At 36.1% G+C, this 11812-nt stretch overlaps 2 pseudogenes; both read left to right on the plus strand.

Annotated features, from left to right (window-relative positions):
* Positions 1–9189: 9189 nt before the first annotated feature.
* On the plus strand, positions 9190–9639 carry LOC145685266 (KRAB domain-containing protein 2 pseudogene; annotated as a pseudogene).
* A 19-nt stretch (positions 9640–9658) lies between these two features.
* On the plus strand, positions 9659–10240 carry LOC145685267 (KRAB domain-containing protein 2 pseudogene; annotated as a pseudogene).
* The last annotated feature ends 1572 nt before the right edge of the window (positions 10241–11812 follow it).

An 11812-nucleotide genomic window follows, 5' to 3' on the forward strand; every position in this document is an offset into this window, starting at 1 on the left:
TTTTTTCTGCTGAAGTTTTAATGTTATGTCTAATTTCAACCGAAGTATCCTCGACACTAGTGCACTTTGAACCCTCTAAAACCGAGCATCTATTCGAAACTTCAATCTGGTATTCACTCTCATCTGGTTCTCCTCTAATTTCTTTAAATTAAATCTCTGTTTTCAGACAATGAATATTTCCTTTATTCAACGATTAATTATCTCTTATTATCGCTGCTACCAGGTAGTGTCAGTCAGTTCCTCTAAACGACCGAACATCAATTTTCCAAGACTGTCTTCTTCTATCTGCTAATCAGTGATCAATTTGATTATGTGTTTTTCCATTTGGTGATGTCCACGTTTATTTATGACTGTCGCGTCGGGAATTTTGTACTCTTCATGATTTTGGATGTTGAAAAGTTCACGAATCTATCACTGTTGTCATTGCTCTCCTTATGCAGACTTTCGTTCTCTATAATCGGTTTGAAAATATCCTCTCCTCCTACCTTCGCATTGAAATCCCCTAATAGAATTTTCCTATGGTTTCGCGAGAGTTGGTCAAATATTCGTTCCACTTCTTCGTAAAAACTGTCTTTTATATCGTCATCCTTATCTTCTGTTGGGACATGTTGTCGGTGTTTAAAACAATAATATTACACCACCGACCCTTAAGACTAACAAAAAAAGAGTATATCATTAACAAATTAAATACGTTTAATTGCTGATATTATTCGTTTGTGGCGAATGTACTACTATTATTTCAGGGCGAATATACTACTATTATCAACTTACAGACAGACAAGAACACAAAGAATACATCAAATTGTTTAATAGGTGTCTTCCTGTTTCGCCTTTTCCTGTTTTGCCTTACACAAGTTTTCCAGCTTTTTCTGCCCCCTGGCATCTTTACCAACATAACAAGATCAAACTTTGATTTAAGGCGTAACAGGAATTCCTGTTTTGCCTTTTCCTGTTTTGCCTTACAATTTGAAGGGAAATTTCATATAATAAGGGTATTTTTAAGGGGATAATTCATTCAACAAAATTATTATTAAAACGAAAATGTTCTTAAAGTTACAAAAGGCGGATTATGATTGGTCTACACAGTATAGGAAGCTGCAGCTATTGATTCAGCGGGATTGGTTTCAAGGAAGAATGTTACTAAAAACATGAAAAATCAAACACAGCTGAACTTCACCGAGTGCAGTACAAAATCCAAGGGAAAGAATAATAGGGACATCCTAATAATATCACAGTTACTTTCACAGTTAAATAATATCATAGTTACTTTTCACAGTTCCTGGATTTTGTCCCCGCCCCGTGTTCACCTTACAAAATTGTTATTAATGTATATTACCTTAAGCTTACAGAAGATAGGCCGTAATTAGTCCAACCACTATAGAAAGCCAATCATTTAACTAAATTAGTTTCAAAGAAGAATGTTACTAGGATTACAATCTAAGAGAGAGGTAATTCACCTCACAAAGCTATTTGAAATTCATTGAAAGAAAGAAGAAAAATTGCAATAGTATACTGGAAATTACAAATGTACAGAAGCAGAAGAAAATAGCTAAATTATTTTTTTTTACCGTTTTTTGCCATTTTTTCCCCGAGCTTGGAAAAAAAAACGAAAATTTGAAAAAAAAAATGAAATTTTCGAATATTTTACTACATTATGCTTTTAAAATGAAAAATATTTAATATTTACTAGTTTACAGTTAAGATCATTGAGTGCTTATGTTTCTTGTATTAGAATAGGAAAAATTTGTGTCAACAAATATATGTGCACCACTCCTTTAATGTTAGTACCGTGATAGAATGGCTACTAAAATAAAATTAATTTATGAAGAGACCCATTTAAATATTAAGGAATCTTACGAAGTTCCCGCTTTATGGCAGAGAGTGTTATAATAACGGGGCCAGAATCATTTTAGTTAATACCGGTATGTTAAAATCAAATATATATTATGGATAAATAAATATAAATAAAAATAAAATCATATATATATATATAATGGAGCCGGAAATTTTGAACTCATTAAAAAATCTTTCGGAAATGTCGGCAAAAACCGGAAAATTTAATTTAAAAACTATTTCTTCTACTGATGTTAATCTTATTTGCTGTAACGTGTCTGCAGAGTATATAAAATGTATTTCGCTAGCCGGAAAAGTACATAAAGCAGCAGGTTTTAATTTTATTTTTTAGTTTTCTGATTTCTGGTGAAAAATCCCTCTTCATTATTTGTATATTTTTCAAACAACTCAGAAAGAGAGATGATCTTATTTGCACATACTTATACACCACACAAGTGTAAATTTGAGCAGCAAGAAATATATTTTAAAAAATTAACGTGTGAAACTTCCGTTCCTTATTATTAAATACTAGCAGAATACCCGTTCTTCGCACAGGGAGAATACATTTCATTTTTGACATAAAGGAAACCAAAACTGTCACCAATGAACTGGAATCCCAAAAACTATGAATTCGACACTAGTATAAGTTATTTTCAATTACTTTTACATGTCACCCTCCCCCTTCAGGAGTCCTGATGAGGAATGAATTTTGATTTAAACGGCATCGGAAGTGTCACTGTTCCTCTCAGCGACCCCAAACTATGGATTCGACACTAATATCGGCCATTTTCGATAATTTTTAATGTATTTATCCTTTCTCCCTCCCCCTAGGTGCGGCGCTGAATTTGGATTTAAAGGGCATCGAAAATGTTACTGTTCATCTCAGCGACTCCAAAAACTATGGATTCGACACTAATATCGGTCATATTTGATTCTTTTTATATATCGATCCTTCCCCCTCAATGAAGTTACGGCGCTGAATTTATATTTAAACACCATCGGAAATGTTACTCTTCATCTCAGCGACCCCAAAAACTATGGGTTAGACAGTAATATCGGCCATTTTCCATCACTTTATATCCTTCCCCCAACTTGCGGTAATGAATTTGGATTTAAACAGGATCGAAAGTGTCACTGTTCATCTCAGCGACCCCGAAAATTATGGATTTGACACTAGTAATATCGGCCATTTTAAATCATTTTTATACATCTTTTCCTCCCTAAAGTTGTGGACCTGAATTTGGATTTGAACGGCATCGTAAGTGTCGCTGTTCATCTTAGCGGTCCCGGAAACTATGGATTCGACACTAATATAGGTCATTTTCAATATATATCACCCTTCCTACCTCCAAGTTGCAACCCCATCTTAGGCCCAAACCCCATCTATGTTGAAAATTTTATTGAGATCGGTCTGGTGGTTCAAAAGTTGTTAAGTTACAAATATAGTCACTTTCATTTTTATATAATTTGTCACACTACAAAACAGGTATTTGTTTAATTACAAAATTTTGTGCATAGAGTTTATATAAAAGTATATAAGAGAATATTAAATAATAGTATTTGTATGTTTTAGCGCTTGAGTATTAGTGAAATTTGCCTACTGCTGTGTCTTTTAAGAAGTAATTTGGTTACAATTAACAAAATTTCAAAAGATCAAAGAGCACATTAAGAACTCAGTTTCATTCAAGAGCCCTATTTGCTGCAACAGAAAAGCTTCATAATGTTATATGTATATGCAGCTGTTAAGGTCCTGTAATTAATGCACAACCAGGAATAAACAACTAAAAAGCATATAAAGGAAATGCGTGCAGACTATTAATTTTTAACAATAGTTAAAACAGTTTTATTTTCGATTGTTTCTTTATTTTTTATTTATTTATTTTTTTACAGTTTTATTTTAATCTACTGAGTATCTTCTAGTTTGCGTTTCTTCGTTTGTAGAAATTCCCAATGTGAGCCGAAAATTCCCCTTTGAGAAATTTTGCTTCGTGTTGCATCATACATTAAGGCGAAACAGGAATTCCTGTTTCGCCTCAAGATAAGATGCTTATCAACATGTTTTCTAATATGGCTTAAGGATGTAAGGCGAAACAGGAAAAGGCGAATCAGGGAGGAATCGTTTAATATTACGGCAATTAAAACACTACATTTTACATAGAGGAGAGTAGCCAAAATCGCACCACTTTTTACATAAATGGTTTTAATTCGAAACTTTTGAAGAAAAAAATGATTTTTTGATCTATTGAACTTTATAGTTTTCCGATCCTTTCACAGTGATTTCATAACGATATCTTATCATTATCATGATACAAATGACGATACTTTGGAAGCCTTCGATTGGTGCGATTTATTCTACAGGTTACCCAAATTGCACTACGTGAAGCCAAAATCGCACCGCCATTTGAATATATGCAAATTTTACAGTAATGCATATGGGTAAAACAAATTATCATTTCCATGGAATATCGCATTATTTTATTTATATTATATTAACATGAGGTATAATTCATCTTTAAAGAGAAAAATACTGCAATGTAAATAACCGAGCACAGAAATAACACCTTAGAAATAAGCTAAGTAGAAATGCAACCTAGAGGTAAAACAAATTAATAATTGTATGATATATCACATTCTTTTATCTCAGTGTTATTAATACGAGGAAGAATATATCTTTAAAGAAAAAATATCCATATTGTTGATCCAATGTGCAATATTGTTCATAATCCTATGAAACGTAAAGTATCTACGAGTATATTTGTGGAAAACAAACAGACCTTACGTGCACAAAAATCATATTGGAATGCACGCTCATCTTCTGAAACACTCGCACAAGACTCATATATCCAGACTTTACACAAAACACTCTGTACCATATCTTCGACTAAATTTTGTTGACAAAGGACGCAAAACCAATGTGGTTCATTGATTTCAAAAGCCACATTTGGAACACTGCGAATATGTAGCTCGAAGCATCGTGATTTGGATATATCTACTTTTCGAATACACTTTTGGTGTTAAGGTTTCCTGAAACACATGCAGACCTAGCTGACGGTTCAGAAAGATTAGGTCTCTCCACAGGTTTGGTTACTCTTGATGCCTTTGCCTTTGTTCTTTAAGATGTTTTTTGTAGGGACTTGATGAGAGTACTTCTGTTCTTTGTGGTTGCATGTTGGTAGTTCTATTTCCTCCTATTATTGGGCTGCGAAGCGTCACTTTATTTTCTATATATTTTTTTCAAAGCACGATTTATAGAACTCTGGAGACCATTTTCCATATTGCCATGTGCCCACCTTGTGTGTATTGTAACGAGAAGAAACAGGAAAAACAATTCATCACGGGAGCCAAATCGCACTGGTGCGATTTTGGACACAAGGTAGTAGTGCGATTTGGGAAACTACAACATTAAAAAATATATATTCTTTACATACCTCACAAATTAAGAAAAAAAAAATAACTTGAGTTTGTCACTATAATATTAATGGTATTTTGTTTATTACTACTTATTGAAACATAACCTAATTATCTTACCGTAATCCTTATTCTACTGTGAAATATTCCAAAATTAGTAAAGAAATACTCCAATTTTACTGTACTGCAACTGCACACACACATAATTTACTGAACACAGTTTGAGACAAACTGCAATTCGTGACACTTAGTCTTTTAGCAACACCTGGCCTTCGAGATGTGGCTTTGGAAGAAGCAACAGGAGGAAAAGATAGGAACTGTTAACTGACGACTCTGAAGACAATTGAGACCTATTTGGGGATGAGTCTGATGACACAGAAGAGGAACTGTTTCTAGCTACTGGCGGATCATGTTCATCCGACAAAAGAAATGCATGTACCCGAACTTGTTGTGGATCAAATAGGAATATACCAGATGATGAAGCCAATCAGTAGTGTAGAATTTTTGAGCACCTTTGATTAGCACTTTGTAATTTAGTTCTGTTTGTAGATCCTAAGGTAATTTTATAGCTTTCTCTGGTGATTACTCGGAGTCTATTTATGGCAAAAATGAATAGACACTAGATATAAGCAATAGACCTCGCGTAGGGCCTCAGTAGACCTCTATTTCACACTCATAAACGTGAAAAACGAAAGAGGAGAGAGTGTTCTGAATCCTGAAACTTATTATATATATATATATATATATATATATATATATATATATATATATACAGCGTGTATCAAAAAGAATCATCCGGTTTTAAACAATAATATCTATTCTGTCTTTTCAGAGATGTGAGTGAACAACGTATTGTTGGAAAGACGAACATCTCTAGTTGTACATGGTTTCCGCTAGATAGCAGCAGTGTGCTTGAGTGAACGCCCACTACGGTTCTGGTTAAAATGGCATCTGGACAACAGAAAGCGTTTTGTGTACTACGTTTTGCGGAGTGCAAGTCAGTGATAACCAGTGCCCGGATTTTGTTGACAAGTCAACTTTTCTCTGTTACGCATAAGACAAGGCAAATTCTAATAAAAATGTTATCCATCATCTCTAGGTTCTAAAAATATTTTTTTAGGGTCAACTTGTGCTCACTTTTTGCCGTTTTGAAGTTTCAGGTCATTTTCTAATATTTTAAGGTAAATTTTAGGTCACTTATGGTTTTTTATTCTTTTTCTTCTACATAAAGAAATCTTAAAATGAACACTGTTTATGGATGTGAAAAAGACGAAGTTAAATAATCTCTTTTCATGCTTCCTGACAATTCGGGTGGAAAAACTGCATTCTTAACAAACTAATGAAAACTAAGCTGGTTGACGAAAGGTGAAGATTGGTAGGTGGCCGAACGGATAGTTTTGGGTTGTTGACCACAAAGGATGTGATCACATGAATAACTAAAAATTAATTAGAAGGCGTACAAAGATTTTAAACAGGGTTTTTATCTATTATTCTCATGTAGTCTACACTTGCGAACTTTTATTGTTTAAGAGTGCTTCCTAGTTTCAACTCGGGAGTGAATTGACGCTTTCAGTACGTACAATGTCGTACAATGGACTGATCAACGAACATAAATGATCAATGGACTACAACTAACTGAAACAAAACTTTTTGAATATGAGTGACAAACGTTAATTAAAATCCAATGGATATTTAAAAAATGTCAATGTTTTACGAAATAAACATTTAAGAAAACACAACTTTTAACGTCAATTTTTGTGAATTTTAGGGGCATTTTACAGGAATTTTAGTGTCATTTTATAGGTTACTTTCTAGAAAATTTTAGGTCAACAAGATCCGGGACCTGGTGATAACTGTTCAGCGTGACTTTCGTACTAAGTATGGTGTGGATCCTCCTACTGCACAGAGCAATAGACGATGGCATGAACACTCCCGAACAACAGGTTGTTTGTGTAAGGGAAAATCACCGGGACGTCCTCGAGTGCCCGACGCAGACGTGGAGCGCGTCCGTCAATGTTTTACACGCAGTCCGCAGAAATCCGTTCGTCGTGCAGCTCGACAGCTCAACATGCTCTCGATGTCCGTCTGGCGTGTGTTGCGTCGTCGTTTACACATGAAACCATACAGAATTCAGCTACTGCAAGCTCTTTGTGAAGGTGACAAAGAACGACGTATGGAGTTTTGTAATTTCATTCTTGGCAAGATTGCAGAAGACGACAGTTTTGTTCAACGCTTAGTGTTTAGTGACGAGGCAACATGCCATTTGAATGGAAATGTGAACTGCCATAATGTGCGAATATGGGGGAACGGAACACCCACATGAAGTTGTACAACATGAGAGGGACTCGCCATAATGTGTTTTGTGCAGTTTCCCGAAAAACGGTGTACGGTCCATTTTTCTTTGCCGAGGACACTGTGACGGGGATAACCTACCTTGATATGCTTGAGTACTATCTTTTCCCACAGTTGGAGACTGATTCGAGTGATTTCATCTACCAACAGGATGGGGCACCGCCACACTTAATGGGAAAGTGCAGGGATTTTTAAATCGAACGATTCCACAACGATCGATCGGCCGCACTGGACCAAATGATGCAGCGTTACATTACTGGCCTCCAAGGTCACCTGACCTTACTGTATGTGATTATTTCTTGTGGGGGTTTATAAAAGATTCCGTTTATGTGCCTCCGTTACCAAGCACATTGAATGAACTTCGACATCGCATAACGGCAGCTGTGGAAGCTGTAACTCAAGACATGCTGGCTGCCGTTTGGGACGAATTTGAATACCGCATGGACATATGCCGTGCATCTCACGGGGGCACATTGAACACCTATGAACAGGTGCAATAAAAACTTTTTGAGTTTCACTGTCATGCAAAACAAAAACTATTTGTATATGTTTATTAGTTTCAGAAATACAGACTTGCCGAAGTGAATGAATCTTTTTGATACATCCTGTATATATATAGTATGGCGCTAAATTCGTTGTACAAAAACAGAGGAGTAATTCCTGAGAGTAAAACAAACAAAAAAGTTCTTATAAGCATAGGGCGAAAACCCCATCGTTTACGTGTTATAGGCTGCCGAAAACATGAAAAAATGAATTCTAAAGGTCCATAGCTCCAAAACTATGGAATCTACCTTGGTCGGGTCAAGACTTCACTTAGGAACTAGTATGTGCTCTATCCAAAAATACATGTTTTAGAATCCTAAGGTACTCACGCAACAATTTTTATGGAGGTAGTTGGAGAGTACTTTATTTCATAGGCCCGTAGTTAAACTCCCTCTGTAAAAATTGTTGTGGAAGCACCTCAGGATTCTTAAACACGCATTTTTGGATAGGGCACATACTAGTTCCTAAGTGAAGTCTTGACCCGACCAACGTAGGTCCCATAGTTTTGGAGCTATGAACCTTTAAAATTCATTTTTTCATGATTTCGGCAACATATAACACGTAAACGATGGGATTTTTACCCTATGTTTATTGGAACTTTTTTGTTTGTTTTACTCTCAGGAATCACTCTTCTGCTTTTGTACAACGAATTTAGCACCATGCTGTATTATATATATATGTTACCGTCAGAACCCGAAATTAGGTAAAACTAGAATTTCCCAGTTAAAACTAGTTTTCTCAAAGCCGTTTCGAAAGAACTAGTATTAACTAGTCAATACTAGAATTTACTATGTTAGTTAGGTAATTCTGGAATTAACGAAAAAGACTATATAATGTGAATCATATACAGTTTTTACTAGTTAAAACTAGTTCTGACCAAAATGGATCAGTTAACAGTGTTTCTGCAAGTGCGGACTTGCTCCTACTGGGAAAGTATTGTTTTGTTTTCTCTCAGTTTGTTCGGAGCCTTTGTAAAGTGTGCAGGTGCGTCTCTCTTGTCGTGGCTACGCGTGTGTTAGTGTTTCGGGAAGTGTGAGGTGATTATTCGTTGTAATGAGTCAGTCCGATAAAGAAACAATTTTGAAGGAAAGATTCTTCAAAGAAATTATTCGTTTGGAAAATCAAAATGACAGTCACTATAATGCAATGACCAAGGACGTTTACAGTAAACTTTTAACTGAAGTTGAAGAGGCAAAATCTGCTGCAAAGAAAACACCTTTACAGTACAGACGTTTGAAACGGTTTAACGTTTTGGAAATTGGGGAAACAAAAAAACTGGTGTCAAATAGTGAGCCTGTGAAGTACTACTTACCTGCCGAGGAGATCTTTGATGTTATTGAAGCATCACATGTTGCTGTGGGACACGGAGGTCGAGATAGAATGAAAGCTGAAACTTCTAGGAAATATGCCAACGTTACGACTCAAATGATAAATATTTTTCTGTCAATGTGTGAAACATGTCAACGGAAGAAAAGTATGAAAAAGGAGGGGTTTTGTTTCTAAGCCAATACTTCACACAGAAATGAACAGTCAATGTCAAGTGGACCTGATAGACATGCAAGCACACCCTGATCGTAAGTTCAAGTTTATCATGGTATACCAGGATCATCTGACGAAGTTTGTCTTACTGCGAGCGCTGCAAACCAAAAGAGCTGAAGAAGTAGCCTACCAACTGACAGACATATTTTTGACATTTGGTGCCCCCTGCATTTTACATTCTGATAATGGCAGAGAGTTTGTTAATTCTGTCATCAAGGAACTAACGACACTCTGGCCTGAGTTAAAGTTAGTCAACGGAAAGCCCAGGCACAGCCAAAGCCAATGGTCAGTAGAACGGGGAAATCAAGATATAGAAAATATGCTTGTCTCGTGGATGCATGATAATAAAACAACAAACTGGTCAAATGGTCTCCGCTTTGTTCAGTTTATGAAAAATCGAGCTTATCATTCCGGAATAAAACAGTCTCCATACCGTGCGATGTTCGGCATTGAGCCAAGAGTAGGACTTACGACTTCAGCACTGTCATCAGATGTTCTCCAAAACATAAACGATGAGGACGACCTCGTGAGTATTATTGAGGACATGAATGAGCGCATCGCATGAATGAACGATGAAGACATGAATAGTGAACATGAAACATTTGATGAAGGAGAAAATGAGGCTGGTCCTAGTACGGTTGATATCACATCATCCAGGAAAGAATCACGTGAAAATTTGTCAAAGAAGGCCAAGGAAATGAAATGTATCTCTGATGCCACCCATCCACCTGTTGAAGTGGGAGATAATGTCATAATACCATTCCCGGATGTGGACAGAGCAAAGGCGGATTTTCGGAATGTCATTGGAGTTGTTCTAGAAAAAAATGAAGATCTGCACAAGATTGGAACCAAGGATGGAAAGCTGGATAAATTATATTGCAGGAAAGTTTACTGTCTTTTATGTGCTCCTTATTGATAGAATTTGTATTAACGTTCTAAACAAGCTAAGGAGCTTCGAACGACGGGACCTACAGGTTAAAGTGGGATCCGAACCATTGCTCGGGTTTGTATCCTAGGCGGAGGGCTCTCAGCGGGATTTAGAGCCCGCGACCACGCCCGCAGAAGGCCTTAAGCATTTTTATTTAAGGCCTTTAAACATCTCTGGTACACGCCGGGATGGGGTACGAAATAGCATATGGGAAGGAAGTTGGTTAAGGCCTAGTTTTATAGGTACTATCACATTCTTTGATTGGTATGAGAGGGAGAAAAGCTGGAAATCCTCAGTCAGGATAGTAGGCCGCTGGACGCGAACTTGCGACCTTCCGAATGCGAAGCCAGCACTTTACCAACTGATCTATGGCAGCTCGGTAATTAAGAGCTATATTGTATATTTTAACGCTGTTGATTAAGCTCCCCACCACTTTCTTTTCTTTCTTTCTCTCTTTTTCTTAAGATTGTGGGAAGTTGTAGGTCACTATCACAATTTTGGATAGCAAGCAAGATAGAATTTAATAAGTCTGTGATCTGAAAGAATTATCCCTCTAAATAACTTATTTTTTTGTTTAGATTTTTGAGTAGTCAGCGTGTGAGATCATTATTCACAGCTATTCAAATTTCTATACAGAAAGTAAATTGTTTACAGCGCTGATCCTTTTAGATCATAGAATTACTTAAATTCTGTCTTGCTTGCTTTCCAAAATGGTGATAGTGACCTACAACTTCTCACAATCTTCAAAAAACGGAAAAATTAATGGGGAGGAGCTTGGTCAACACCCTTAACCATAGATGTTAGTGTTTTATACGTATCTGTAATATTATTATTAACCGAAATAATGATGGATTCTTCACATCATTTTATGTCAAAATAATTTTCTGTTATAATGTCCATTATGTTTTTCCGGAACCGATTTAATAATGTGTAATCCATCTGTTGTTGTCTGCTGTATACTCACCAGTAGATTGATAACATGTCACGAACTTGATCCCGGTAAAAGACTGTTGTTCACAAAAACCGGTACTCGTGAAATGTGCTTTAGTGCATAGGCGTGCATAGGCGATTAACTACCGGTGTTTCTCTGAAATACTAATTATGACGAGTGTGGTAATTGTGCGTTAAAATACATTATTATTTTGTTTTGAGAAGTCATTATTATTTTTTATATAAGTGATTCAGGATTCCCACACCATGTGATTAAAC

Source organism: Thermobia domestica, chromosome 5 (assembly GCF_964235325.1).
Source record: "Thermobia domestica chromosome 5, izTheDome1.hap1.1, whole genome shotgun sequence".
Taxonomy (NCBI): Eukaryota; Metazoa; Arthropoda; class Insecta; order Zygentoma; family Lepismatidae; genus Thermobia; species Thermobia domestica.